This window comes from Aquarana catesbeiana, linkage group LG04 (genome assembly GCF_042186555.1).
Source record: "Aquarana catesbeiana isolate 2022-GZ linkage group LG04, ASM4218655v1, whole genome shotgun sequence".
Taxonomy (NCBI): domain Eukaryota; kingdom Metazoa; phylum Chordata; class Amphibia; order Anura; family Ranidae; genus Aquarana; species Aquarana catesbeiana.
In genome coordinates this window covers 590654087-590669095 of record NC_133327.1, presented here as the reverse complement: position 1 = coordinate 590669095, position 15009 = coordinate 590654087, and the positions used below count along the sequence as shown (strand labels likewise).

The 15009-nt window shown below is 42.6% G+C and overlaps 1 protein-coding gene across 2 annotated transcripts in view; it reads left to right on the top strand.

Annotated features, from left to right (window-relative positions):
• The first annotated feature begins 206 nt into the window (after positions 1-206).
• The window catches only part of RRBP1 (ribosome binding protein 1), a 117825-nt gene continuing 103022 nt past the window's right edge, over positions 207-15009 (top strand). For both annotated transcript variants that reach the window (XM_073628161.1, XM_073628160.1), the window contains exon 1: positions 207-362. The gene's annotated coding sequence lies outside the window, so the exon portion shown is untranslated. The remainder of the gene's footprint in view (positions 363-15009) is intronic.

Genomic DNA, 15009 nt, shown 5'->3' with positions numbered 1-15009 from the left:
TCAGACTTTTTATTGGCAGATAACCCAATATTAGGAAGACTAAACATAAAACACACTTATACAGTATATATGATCTAATACATATATCTATTGTGTGAGATCTTCTCTTCTTGTCTATACAGTACGTAGAAGAATCCATTTCAGCCTAGGCGGTCTCTGTACAGTACAGCTCAATCTGACAATGACCACACTCGTGTTTGCTGACGTTAGCAATAAAGTTTCATTGAAAAAAAAAGCCAATGAAAAGAAAAGTGCCACGACTCCAGAGAGTCAGCAGAGAGGCTGAGCCGGCTGAGAGCGGAGTGTGTGCCAGGAGGATCCGAGCAGAGCACTGTCACAGCAAGCACCCGATCCCTGGGCAGGTAAGTCACCCCTACCTACCGCAACAATCTGCAATACACAGCCAGCCAGGCTGAACACTCTGATCACTCCTATCACAGCTGGATGCATTCCTATGGAAAATACACGGATCTGACTCCCCAGGTGATCTCTATGAAGCAGCTGCTGGGAAGTTTCCCTCAGTACTTTATTGGGCAGACAAGGAGGGAGGGGGACTACAAAGTCCAGCATGGATTTTCAGGGCAGGGGGTTGCAGATCAAAGGCAGAGCTTCCATTGCTGTGCGGAGGATCTCTATTGTTAGGAGTTGTAATGTGTATGAGTGTGATCTGTACAATGTGGAGGAGACTTTCATCTGAGCGTCTGTAGTGGATGTGATCGGTGATCGTGTATGGAGGGTGTCTCTACGTGTCAGTCCGGACACAGACAGAGAAGTACAATGTCTGGATCGCTGAGATAAGATATAATCCATAGATTGTTATGATCAGATCTCTGTGATCACATCGGTGATCTCTTCTCCTGGAAGTGATGTGGGTTAGTAGGAGAGGAGATCCCGGGGAGAGAGAGAGAGGAGATCCCGGGGAGAGAGAGAGGAGATCCCGGTGGATGGGGCTGTGCAGGGGCTGCTGATGGAAAGTTTGATGGGAGCTCTGCTAGAGGCTTACGTGTCCATCTGATCAGAGCGACACGTCTGCTGATCCCATCTAGCGGTGTTCAGCCAGGATCAGGGTTATCTCATAGGATGGCCTGCATTACAATACATGGGACGATCTGGACAAGCAACCTCTTCCTTTTTCCTTTTCTTTTTCTTCCTCTTTTTTTTCCTCTTTTTCTTCTTCTGTTTCCTTTTTTTTTTCTTTTTTCTTCTTCTTCTTCCTCCTCTTCTGTTTCCTTTTTTTTCTTCTTCTTCTTCCTCCTCTTCTGTTTCCTTTTTTTTCTTCTTCTTCCTCCTCTTCTGTTTCCTTTTTTTTTTTCTTTTTCCTCTTCCGTTTCCTTTTTTTTTTTCTTTTTCCTCTTCCGTTTCCTTTTTTTTTCTTTTTCTTCTTCTTCTTCCGTTTCCATTTTCTTCTTCCTCTTCCGTTTTCTTCTTCCTCTTCCGTTTCCGTTTTCTTCTTCCTCTTCCGTTTCCATTTTCTTCTTCCTCTTCCGTTTCCATTTTCTTCTTCCTCTTCCGTTTCCATTTTCTTCTTCCTCTTCCGTTTCCATTTTCTTCTTCCTCTTCCGTTTCCATTTTCTTCTTCCTCTTCCGTTTCCATTTTCTTCTTCCTCTTCCGTCTCCATTTTCTTCTTCCTCTTCCGTCTCCATTTTCTTCTTCCTCTTCCGTTTCCATTTTCTTCTTCCTCTTCCGTTTCCATTTTCTTCTTCCTCTTCCGTTTCCATTTTCTTCTTCCTCTTCCGTTTCCATTTTCTTCTTCATTTTCCTCTTCTGTTTCCTTTTTTTCCTTCATTTTCTTCTGTTTCCTTTTTCTTCTTTTTCTTCTTCCTCTTCTTCTTCTGTTTCCTTTTTTTTCTTCCTTTTTTCTTTTTCTTCCTCCTTCTGTTTCCTTTTTTCTTCCTTTTTCTTCCTCTTCTGTTTCCTTTTTCTTCCTCTTCTGTTTCCTTTTTCTTCCTCTTCTGTTTCCTTTTTCTTCCTTTTTTTTTTTTTTTTTTATTCTTCTTCTCTAGACTGTTTTCTGGGATGACTGGTAGAAGCAAAGCTGCTGATCACTGTCCAATTTATAAAGGGGGCAGCTATCCCAGACCACCATCTCTATGCAAAAATATCATCAAAAAATTACATTCTTTTATAACAATGTTTCTTGGGAAGCGATAGTTTGCCTGCAATCATCTTTAAAACTGATACAATCTAACGCAATAAACACATTATAACGAATCTTGGAGTTTTAACAACCACCGAAGCAGGCAGACAGAGGGGATCCCACAAATGCCACACAAATTTTATTTGGTTTGTCAAGTTTGACAGGCAACAAACTTGGCCATTGAAGTCAATGGGACCACAAGCCATATGCTTGCAAAATTGTAAGCTTTAAAAAAACCCAAAAAAAACAACTTAAGGATTAACAAGGTAGCAGTATCACTGCTCTGCCGCCCTCTAAAATAGTATCCACTGTGGATCAGTTTTCTAAAAGATGGTGGAGAGCATAAACCCAGGCATAAAGGGGAATCCTGCCTAAAGCCAGCCATAGATGGCTCAATTCTCGATCCACCTGTGGACAGGCTTGTTGTACTGAAGTCAATCCATCAATCGACTTCAGTACAACCAGTCTGTTGGAGTTTTTGCATGTGATTACTGCCATTGGCAAAAGTGGAATCCTGCCTAGAGCCAGCCATAGATGGATCGAATCTCAGCTGGTTCAGTAGGGACTGACCAAAATTTGATCCATTTATGGGCAGGCTGGTTGTACTGAAGTCAATCCATCAATCGACTTCAGTACAATCAGCCTGTTGAAGTTTTTGCATGCGATCACTACCGGTGGCTTTAGCCGTTGACAGTAATCATTGTGTTCTGCTGGCAGGGAAGGCTCCCTGCCAGCAGAATACAATCGCACTGCTGGAGGGATTCCCTGATCAAGCAATTTTCTTTCCTGCAACCGGTAGGGTGGGGGTGGGGGGGAATTGCACCATCTATGACTTGCTTAACACTACCTATTCTTAAAAATGTCCCCTCCTGCTACCTATCCTGCCTACCCCATGTTAAAAAAAAAAAAAAAAGATCAGCATAATTACCGTTTTTCAGTCCAGCTGTATTATCCACAGTTCTGGCTCCCCTCTGTCAGCGAGTGGCAGCTGCAGGGGAGCACCAACAATGGCTGGGCTGTGGGAGCCTACAGGTGACATCACTGCTCCCAGAATTCCCAGTCGTTTTTACTCCCAGCCCCCCCCCTTACTTTTTTTTTTTTCTTTGGGTTATCCACAAAAACATGCCCAGCAACCCCAGCAGTGTTCTGTAGGAATCAGCCGAATTGCACCCCAAAGCCTCCTGGGATGTATGACCTGAGTCTGTAGCCCACCGCCCCCAACTCATACAGAATCTTGGGGTTCCTCTCTTTGAATTCAGTGTGTCTATCATGAAACATGGTGGCATTCCCTAACTCTCACCATCAGACCCCCCCCCCCCCCCGCCTTAACTGAATTGTGGGGTTATTTTTCTACTGCTTTTTTCTTTTTTAATTTACCATGGATGTGAAGAATTTCATTCGCTTAGCTGTGTCATTCATTTACAGAGATCTGTGAATGGGATGACTACAAGTTCCATCAACCACCGCAGCATAGGGACTCGTAGATCTCAATTTTAAAAAACTTTTTTTTTTTTTTTTTTTGCATATGAAACCTGTGTATTTTATGTGCTTTATTTTTTTTCAATGTCAATGCCCCCTTCGCATGTTTCCCAGTGGCCAATGTTGTACCCTAAGAACTCCTATGAAAGAAAAAGACATAGAAAAAACAATTTCCAATTTTCCCTTTTTCCCTATGTATGGCGACTTTTGAGACACCATGTATAATTTATTGTGTTTAGATAGATGCAGATAAATGGTAACCTTTGCGATACCCTGAGCTCTTTCATGGTTCATAATTTGCAAGAAGGGTCAGATAATGGACATCCCTTTCATTTCAAGTTCACACAATGTCAAGAGGAAATGGGAACGCATTATGTGTCTCGGTGCCGCTCAGGCAGGAAGTGATGGTGGTGTTTGTAATATTATTACAAGCCAGTAAAACAGGGAGGTCATGAAGAATGCCTCCCTATTCTCAACTTTGGTTTTCACACAATAATGGTGGAGCTGACCCACGTCTAGTATAAAACAGGCCCCCAAGTCCCACAGGGCCCTTGTGCAGTTGCACACTTTGCATAAATTAATTGTCCACCCTAATGGTCTCTTCACTTGAAAGTTAAAAGCCAGTTAAACTACATATATGTAAACTCTTAACCTGCCACAGATTTGCCATTCTGTTCTGCAAGTCCTGTGATCCAGGCATGACCAGCATGAAGTATAGCCACGTCCTGCACTCCCTACAGCTGTGTAATAGTCCCTGGCCTTAGGTTTCTCAACAGCCTGTAATTGGACAATGAAAGAGTAGCTGCACACTGAGGAGCTCATCACTCTGCCTTTTTTTCCCGTCAGGAAGCTCCCAGTGTTATGCCGCGTACACACGAGTGGACTACTCGTCAGACTGAACTCCGAAGGACTTTTCAACGGAGTTCCGACGAAACTTGCCTACACACGATCCCACCAAAGTCCAATCATTTCGAACGTGATGACGTACGACTGGACTAGAAAAGGAATTTCAATAGCTAGTAGCCAATAGCTGCCCTTGCGTTGTTTTCGGTCCGTCGGACTAGCATACAGACAAATGTTTTTTTCGATAGGAATCGAGTCCGTCGGAAAGATTTGAAACTTGTTCTATTTCTAAGGTTTGTCAGATTTTTCGACAAAAAATGTCCAATGAAGCCCACACATGATCGGAATGTCTGACGGATTCGTTCCGTCGGACCTTTTCTGACGAAAAGTCCGCTCGTGTGTACGCGGCATTAGACAGTCAGCAATATGCAAGGTTTTACTGACTGTATCGCAGTGAGGGGAAGGGGATCACCGCTCCAGGTGGAAATGTAGATATGAGACTCTCCTCGGAACTGGAACACCTGGTGCCGGCTAAGCATATAGCAACTTGAGGCAAAAAATAAGTTCTGGACATCCGCACTCCGGAATATATTTATAATATATAATTGATATATATTTATTTATAAAAAGTGCAACAAATACAAACCACAGCAAAAAAATGGGACAAACGAGTTGACGCGTTTCACACTTAACAGTGCTTAGTCATAGCTGTATCGCAGTGAAGGCCCTACCTGTACCAGTCTGAGTGCTGCTGTACAAGGGGTTGCCAGAGGCTAATATCAAGACCGATTTGGGTACTCTTGTATGTAAAATGGCAAATCTAGTAATATGTGTTTGTTGCTACCTGTCCCATTGCACAAGCCCTAATCCCTGTTACACACGATGAGATTATCGGACGAATGATCGTCCTGTTTATTTTATTTTTTGCATGCTAATCTCATATCAAAAATGAAGTTACATAAATTCTCGTACGACAGAATAAAAATTCGGAAGTGATGTAATGTGTTGTAGTGTATTTGTATTGTATTTTCTAACACTACCTGTACTAACGAAACAAAAATTTGTACCATCTGGTATCATACAACATTTTTTGTGCTTGTCCCATTGGTTAATTTTGGATGAACTATTGTGATTGGCTCTCGAAAGCTGTGTACTAATGAGCAGATTATCATAAGATTGCTTCAAAAGTGGTATTTTTTTTTTTTTGTACAATTTTCTGATCGTGTGTACAGGCCATTTAGTCTTTACACGAGGCAAAACAATTATAGCTGGTCCTTGCATTTGATGCAGCATCATATTTCATGTCTGGAACTGGGTCAGGGTGCAGTAAATGGTCAGCAAGTGCTAGGAGTTAAGACTGTGACCTCATTAACACGAGAATACCTATTTGTACACACGTGCAAAAGGCCATTTTTGCCTGCATGGGGGATGCACAGGTGTCCCATGCATCTACATACAGGCATTCCCATTCATATCTATTGGGATGTAGCAGCTGCACGGACACAGCCGCTGGTCCCAAATTGCCAGCCATGCACAGACAGTGTGCGTTTGGGGACACGCACCTACACGCCTGTCCAATTGGGACTAGCAGCTGTGTCCATGCAACTGACGTGTCCTAGTAGACATGAATGGGACTGCCTTCTTGCAGATGCACAGACCACCTGTGGATCCCAAGCAGGCAAAGATGGCTTCCCTCATGGGTATAGGCATACATACGCCCAATTCACAGCCTTATAATAAACGCTCTATTACCAAAAGTATTGGGACGCCTGCCTTTACATGCACATGAACTTTAATGGCATTCCCAGTCTTAGTTTGTGGGGTTCAATATGGAGTTGGCCAATCCTTTGCAGCTATAACCGCTTCAATTCTTCTGGGAAGGCTGTTCACAAGGTTTAGGAGTGTGTGTATGGGAATGTTTGACCATTCTTCCATAAGCACATTTTTTAGGTCAGGCACTGATGTCTACAAGAAGGCCTGGCTCGCAGTCTCCGCTCTAATTCATCCCAAAGGTGTTTTTCCAGGTTGAAGTCAGGAGTCTGTGCAGGCCAGTCAAGTTCCTCCACCCCCCCCCTCCACCCAAACTCGCACATCTATGTCTTTATAGACCTTGCTCTGTGCACTGGTGCGCAGTCATGTTGGAACAGAAAGGGGCCATCCCCAAACTGTTCCCACAAAGTTGGGAGCATAAAATTGTCCAAAATGTCTTGGTATGCACCTTAAGAGTTCCCTTCACTGGAACTAAGGGGCCAAGCCCAACCTCTGAAAAAACAACCCCACATCATAATCCCCCCTCCACCAAATTATTTGGACCAGTGCACAAAGCAAGGTCCATAAAGACATGGATGAGCGAGTTTGGGGTGGAGGAACTTGACTGGCCTGCACAAGTCTTGACCTCAACCTGATAGAACACTTTTGGGATGAATTAGAAGGGAGACTGCGAGCCAGGCTTTCTCGTCCACATGAGTGCCTGACCTCACAAATGCGCTTCAGGAAGAATGGTCAAACCTTCCCATATACACACTCCTAAACTTTGTGGACAGCCTTCCCAGAAGAGTTGAAGCTGTTATAGCTGCAAAGGGTGGGCCAACTCAATATTGATCCCTATGGACTAAAACTGGGATGCCACTAAAGTTTATGTGCTTGTAAAAGCAATCGTCCCAATACTTTTGGTAATATATTGTATTATTATGTTATAATAGCAGTTTTTCAAAAGTGAGCCCCAGGCAGATGTGGAGTAATTACAATAAAAATTGCCATCAGTGGCCTCCCTGAGCCATAACTAGCCATTAATCCTCATTCTCGGTTAAGATAGATCTGGAAAATGGAGAAATGTGGGAAGCGGACGAAGCTGTTGCGAAATTCCTCCTGTCCATAGAGGGATGAGTCAGTAACATTTTTTGAAAGCATTGAAATAGAATAAGGAATTCAGCCAATCACTATCAGTGTTTCGTCACCGTGCATGTAGATGGATGTAGAAATACAGTATCTCACAAAATTGAGTACACCCCTCACATTTTTGTAAATATTTTATTATATCTTTTCATGTGACAACACTGAAGAAATGACACTTCGCTACAATGTAAAGTAGTGAGTGTACAGCTTGTATAACAGTGTACATTTGCTGTCCCCTCAAAATAGCTGGCAACAAAAGTGAGTACACACCTAAAGTGAAAATGTCCAAATTGGAAAGTGTAAATATTTTGTGTGGTCACCATGATTTTCCAGCACTGCCTTAACCCTCTTGAGCATGGAGTTCACCAGAGCTTCACAGGTTGCCACTGGAGTCCTTTTCCACTCCTCCATGACGACATCACGGAGCTGGTGGATGTTAGAGACCTTGTGCTCCTTCACCTTCTGTTGTGTGGTGTGTTTGGGGTCGTTATCATGTTGGAATACTGCCCTGCGGCCCAGTCTCCGACTGGAGGGGTTCATGCTCTGCTTCAGTATGCCACAGTACATGTTGGCATTCATGGTTCCCTCAATGAACTGTAGCTCCCCATTGCTGGCAGCACTCATACAGCCCCAGACCATAGCACTCCCACCACCATGCTGGACTATAGACAAGACACACTTGTCTTTGTACTCCTCACCTGGTTGCCGCCACCCGCGCTTGACACCATCTGAACCAAATACATTTATCTTGGTCTCATTAGACCCCAGGACATGGTTCCAGTAATCCATGTCCTTAGTCTGCTTGTCTTCAGCAAACTGTTTGCCATCTTTCTTGTGCATCATCTTTAGAAGAGGCTTCCTTCTGGGATGACAGCCATGCAGACCAATTTGATGCAGTGTGCGGTGTATAGTCTGATGGGCTGAACCCCCACCCCCCCACCTCTGAAGCATTGCTGGCAGCACTCATACGTCTATTTCCCAAAGACAACCTCTGGATATGACGCTGACACATGCACTCAACTTCTTTGGTCAACCATGGTGAGGCCTGTTCTGAGTGGAACCTGTCCTGTTACACCGCTGTATGGTCCTGGCCATCGTGCTGCAGCTCAGTTTCAGGGTCTTGGCAATCTTCTTATAGCCTAGGCCATCTTTATGTGGAGCAACAATTCTTTTTTTCAGATCCTCAGAGTTCTTTGCCATGAGATATTGAACTTCCAGTGACCAGTATGAGAGAGTGAAAGTGATATAACCAAATTTAACACACCTGCTCCCCATTCACACCTGAGACCTTGTAACACTAATGAGTCACATGACACCGGGGAGGGAAAATGGCTAATTGGGCCCAATTTGGACATTTTCAATTAGGGGTGTACTCACTTTTGTTGCCAGACATTAATGGCTGTGTGTTGAGTTATTTTGAGAGGACAGCAAATGTACACTGTTATACAAGCTGTACACTCACTACTTTACATTGTAGCAAAGTGTAATTTCCTCAGTGTTGTCACATGAAACGATATAATAAAATATTTACAAAAATGTGAGGGGTGTACTCACTTGTGTGAGATACTGGTATGTATCTATCTATCTATCTATCTATCATCTATCTATCTATCATTTTTATTTTAGTTTTTTTAAGGTTAAAAAAAGATTCCTGACACCAATATTACTTATTTTCTGTGCTTGTATGTCTTATCTGCTTGAGGGCTCATTCACAAAGATGGAAGGTAGACAATGCATGGACATGAAGAAAAAAATAATATTGTGCCCCTCCATTTAGAAGTTACATAATGTATGACCTGCATAACTAAGGAAGAGCATGGACACCCAGTACTTCTAATATAATTGTAATGACATAATTAGCTCAAGTCCCCATGGAGCCAGTCACAGGATCAATGTGATGTTACAGACAATTGTTGTATTAACAAGACACTTCTGTACTGTCAGTGCAACAAAGACTTCCTGTCCATTCAGCTAGAATGGCATGACCCAGGCTTAAGCTGTATATTGATGTAATATGACTTCTTCAAAGATTCAATTTAATGTTACCTAATGTGGGTGAAGGGTAGCACCTCCTATAAACTTTTTTTTTATTGTTGTCTGTGTCCCTGTCGGGGATTTATCCACACTTCCTGGCCTGGTGACAACTGGGACAGGAAGTGAGATTTCCCTAAATGGGACCCAGAAATAAAAACCTGACAACAGTGGTGAAACTATCAAATTTACAATTGCGACCGGACCCTGGCAGTCCTCCACTGTGGGGGCCCCAAGATGTCCTACTGTCAGCTTGGAACTGCCTGAATGCTGCTACTGCTCAGGCAGAAGGGGGCGGGTCTGGTGCTGGCAGTGAGGAAGGGATGTGTCAAGACTGATGAGTAGATCGGACGACTTCTCGACAATTTAACCCTTCCCACCCTGTCCAAGACTTCAACAAGAGTTGGATGGAGTTACACTTTAACTAAGATAGTGACACGTGCTGTAATTATTTTGTACCACTGTAGTTTTGGGGTGATCAATTATTTTTACTGATATTTTGCGCATTAAAGCCCCATACACACTATCCGATTTTCTGTTGATTTTTGTCTTCAGATTTACCATAACCATGTAGTGCAAGGGTCTGCCTGATTGCATACAAATTGAAACTCCTAAGGTTTGACCTCATATTATATGGTTTTGGTAAATCTGAAGGAAAAAATCAGCAGAAAATCTGATAGTGTGTATGGAGCTTAAGGCCTTATGCACACTAGGCATTTATCCCCTGTACATGAGATTCCAATGTTTTTGTGCAGGAGGAGGCAGCACAGAATTCTATGAGAGGCTGAAAGCTGCTGTGGCTGGAGGATGCCCTGGGTGGCACTAACATTAAGGGCAGTATGCGCCAAGGATTGAATTCCCTGAAAGCCTAAATTCCAGGCATTCGTCCCTAGGCACATACTGAACTCAACATTAGTACCACTCAGTGCACACTTCAGTCGCAGCAACTTTCAGCCTCCCATAGAATTCTGTGCTGCCGGAAGAGGGGCTAGACAACACTCCTGTATCCCCCGCCTGAACAAACACTGGAATCTCATGTACAGATGCCTAGTGTGCATAAGGCCTTAATGTGCAAAATATCAGTAAAAATAATTGATCACCCCAAAACTACGAGAGTGGTACAAAATAATTACAGCACATGTCACTATCTTTGTTAAAGTGTAACTCCATCCAACTCTTGTTGAAGTCTTGGTTGAATGAAAAAAATAACTCGTAACGGGGTAGATTTTCTAAAGCTGGAGCACTCAAAATCTGGTGCAGCTGTGCATGGTAGCCAATCAGCTTCCAACCTCAGTTGGTTCAGTTAGGGTTTGGCAATAAAACCTGAAAGCTGATTGGTTTCTATGCAGAAGTGAGCCTTATTTTGCACTCTCCAGCTTTAGTAAAGAAACCCCAGTGTGTGGCTTAACTCAATCCAAAATCCAAAATGAAAGTTTTGCCTAGAGTTCTACTTTAAGGTTCCAGCACCATCAATTTACTACTGCAAGCATTATTTTAAAACAAACATGGAGATATAATACTGTTTACATTATTATAAGAGTAAAAAAGAAATTCTCTTTAAAAAAAAAAAAGGATTTAAAGTGTTTATTAAAACTGCAGTGTACCTTGTCAAGAGACTAAATTGTTGATTACACTGTGTGAAAAGAAAAGAACAGTAATGCCCATATCCAGTGGCGTCGCTAGGGGGTGGCTTTTGGGGCTATAGCCCCGAATCTGGAGCCCATAGCCCCGAGTCTCTGCAGGGGTCCCCAAGGGGAGGGGAGGCTCTCTGGGGACCCTAATATAAGGGGGAGGCTCTCTGGGGACCCTAATATAAGGGGGAGGCTCTCTGGGGACCCTAATATAAGGGGGAGGCTCTCTGGGGACCCTGATTTAAGGGGGAGGCTCTCTGGGGACCCTGATTTAAGGGGGAGGCTCTCTGGGGACCCTGATTTAAGGGGGAGGCTCTCTGGGGACCCTGATTTAAGGGGGAGGCTCTCTGGGGACCCTGATTTAAGGGGGAGGCTCTCTGGGGACCCTAATGTAAGGGGGGCTCTCTGGGGATACACACACACGTATATTATATACATGTGTATTCCCGCCCAAGCGTATGACTACTACGCTGCTATGGGCTCTAGCCCCAGATCTTTTGTAGACCTAGCAACGCCCCTGCCCATATCCCATCTAAATAGGTACAAAGGCAGCACTTATGCAATGCACAGATGTAAAGCTAGATAATAGAGAAGTGTATTGCAAATTCTTTTAACTGGTGCTGGTTAATGTATGTGTGCTATGATTTACATACATGATCTATTAGTTTGTAAGCTCTTCTGAGTAGGGCCCTCTTAATCCTCTTGTATTTTATTGTATTATAACTGTATTGTCTCCTTTTTATATTATAAAGCACTGCGTAAACTGTTTGGCGCTATATGAATACTGTATAATTATAATAATCAGTATCCCTTCAAAAACTAATAGGAGAAAAGAAATGTTTAGCCCCAACCTGGATCCTATTCATACAGTATGCAAAGTTCCAGAATTTACAGCTGCCTGTATTATAGATGTGAGAATTTGCCTACAGCATGGGGAAAATATGGCAACTGTAGGAGGCAGCACCATATAGCTGAAAATGTTCAATAAATCACATCTTCTAAGGTTAATGGTACAGATGGTAACCAGGTATAAATATAAATCCAGGTTAGCTTTGCTTTGTGTGCTTTTCTGATGCTAGCAGTTCCGCTCTGAGACTGCTTACAATGCTAGGTAACTAATTAAATCGAATGCTGCCTCAGTCTCGGAGGACCCCTTAATTATCTGCAATGCACAGTACAAGTGCAGCACCATGTTCACTCCAGATCGTAAAAGACAAAGGTCCACATTATTGTAGGCAACTCTTTATAGTCTTGTTTCTGATACATCATTAATACTTCAGTTTTTGTTTGGCTTCTGTAGGGTTGGGGATTCTGTAGGATCAGTCTGTGTTGTACTGGAAGCCAGCATGCACACTACATATGTGAAAGCTATGACCAAAGAAATTTGGGGACCATTGTGCTGCTGTAGGTATTAGGAAATACTGTATATTATGGCCTCCTTTTTTAAGTAGTACTAGGTTTAAAATCCAAGGTTTAAAATCCAAGTCTGATGCCACTGGCCTATTTCTCCATATTATCCAATCAGAGAATGCTTTGCATTCATTGAGAAAATTCAAAGTGCTGCTGTCTGTAGCCCTGGCAGTGAGATCTCTGAGGGCTTTTGGCCCTCCTGTGATCGCTAAGGTTGGTTAGTGAGTTGAACTTCTGTTTTCAAGCTTTATAATTCAACTAACATTCCATTAGAGGCCACATTTTTTTTTTCCACAGTGGTCATTCTATTTTAGTTAACAGTAACCAAGAACAGTTATAATTTTTGTACCAGTTCTTTCTGGTCTTTTGCAATTTTTAAAGAACTCCTTACTTCAGTTTTTACAGTGTTCTGTCCCATGTTCCTACAGTGGATATAAAAAATCCACATACCCCTGTTAAAATGTCAGGTTTCTGTGATGTAAAAAAATGAGACAAAGATAAATACCGTAATTTCAGAACTTTTTCCACCTTTACCCAGTTCCGGACCGCCCACCGTCGTTATATGTTGGTACTTTGAACAGGAGTATCATTGTTATGGCAGCAGCTAGCTGCCATAACCCTGGTATCCTCTTCTTCAGTGAGTGGTCCGGTTTCAGATAAAAGTGGTCTCTGTGGCGGATTCACCGAGAGATCACTTTTATTGTCGGCGGGAGAGGGGCACCTCCTCCCGCCATGCTCCGGTGCCCTCCGCCGCTTACAGTGGCCGTCGGCAGCAGCGGAGGCGATCGGATCTTCACCCTTGCTGGGCATGGAGACAAGTGAGGGGAAGATGGCCCCCATCCGTCTCCATAACAATACAGGGCGGAAGCGATGTCAAAACGTCACTTCCGCCCATTTTTTTTTTTTTTATTTATTTTATTCTTTTTGACCCCAGGTATCATATTTAAGAGGTCCTGCCATGCCATGCTTTTTTCTATTACAAGGGATGTTTACATTCTTTGTAATAGAAATAAAAGTGACACCAGTTTTTTTTTTTTTTTTAAATGCAAAAATAAACAATAAATGGTAAAATAAATTAAGAAAAAAAAATTCACAACGAGCTTGCGTGCAGAAGCGAGCGCATACGTGAATAGCTCCCACATATGAAAATGGTGTTCAAACCACAAATATAAGGTATCGCCGCGATCAGTAGAGTGAGGGAAATAATTCTAGCCCAAGACCTCCTCTGTTACTCAAAACATGCAACCTGTAGAATTTTTTTAAACGTCGCCTATGGAGATTTTTAAGGGTAAAAGTTTGTCGCCATTCCACGAGCGGCGCAATTTTGAAGCGTGACATGTTGGGTATCAATTTACTCAGTGTAACATTATCTTTTACAGTATAAAAAAAAATGGGCTAACTTTACTGTTGTCTTATTTTTTAATTCAGAAAAAGTGTATTTTTCCAAAAAAAGTGCGCTTGTAAGAACGCTGCGCAAATACGGTGTGACAGAAAGTATTGCAACGACCGCCATTTTAAAAAAGTATAATGTTTGGGGGTTCTAAGTAATTTTCTAGCAAAAAAAAAAAAACTGTTTTTATTGTAAACAACAAATCTCAGAAAGAGGCTTGGTCCTTAAGTGGTTAATGTGACCTATGAACAGTACAACTCAATTGAACAACAAACTGAAATCTTTTAGGTGAAGGAAAGTAAAAATAAAAAAACTAAAATATATTATGGTTGCATAAGTGTGCACACCCTTAAACTAATACTTTGTTGAAGCACCTTTTGATTTTATTACAGCACTCAGTCTTTTTTGGGTATGACACATCTTGACTTGGCAACAATTGCCCATTCTTCTTTGAAAAAACACTCCAAATCTGTCATATTGTGAGGGCATCTCCTGTGCACAGCCCTCTTCAGATCACCCCACAGATTTTCGGATTCAGGTCTGGGCTCTGGCTGGGCCATTCCAAAACTTTAATTCTCTTCTGGTGAAGCCATTCCTTTGTTGATTTGGATGTATGCTTTGGGTCGTTGTCATGCTGAAAGATGAAGTTCCTCTTCATGTTTAGCTTTCTAGCAGAAGCCAATATTGACTGATATTTGGAACTGTTCATAATTCCCTTTACCTTGACTAAGGTCCCTGTTCAAGCTGAATAAAAACAGCCCCAAAGCATGATGCTGCCACCACCATGCTTCACGGTGGGTGTGGTGTTCTTTTGGTGATGTGCAGTGTTGGTTTTGCCCCAAACATGTCTTTTGGAATTATGGCCAAAAAGTTCAACCTTGGTTTCAGCAGACCATAACACATTTTCCCACATGCTTTTGGGAGACTTCAGATATGTTTTTGCTAAATTTAGCCAGGCCTGGATGTTTTTCTTGGTAAAAAAAGGCTTCCGCCTTGCCACTCTAACCCATAGCCCAGACATGTGAAGAATACTGGAGATTGTTGTCTAATGTACCACACAGCCAGTACTTGTCAGATATTACTGCAGCTCCTTTAATGTTGCTGTAGGCCTCTTGGCAGCCTCCCTGACCAGTTTTCCTCTCATCTTTTCATAAATTTTGGAGGAACGTCTAGTTCTTAGTAATGTCACCGT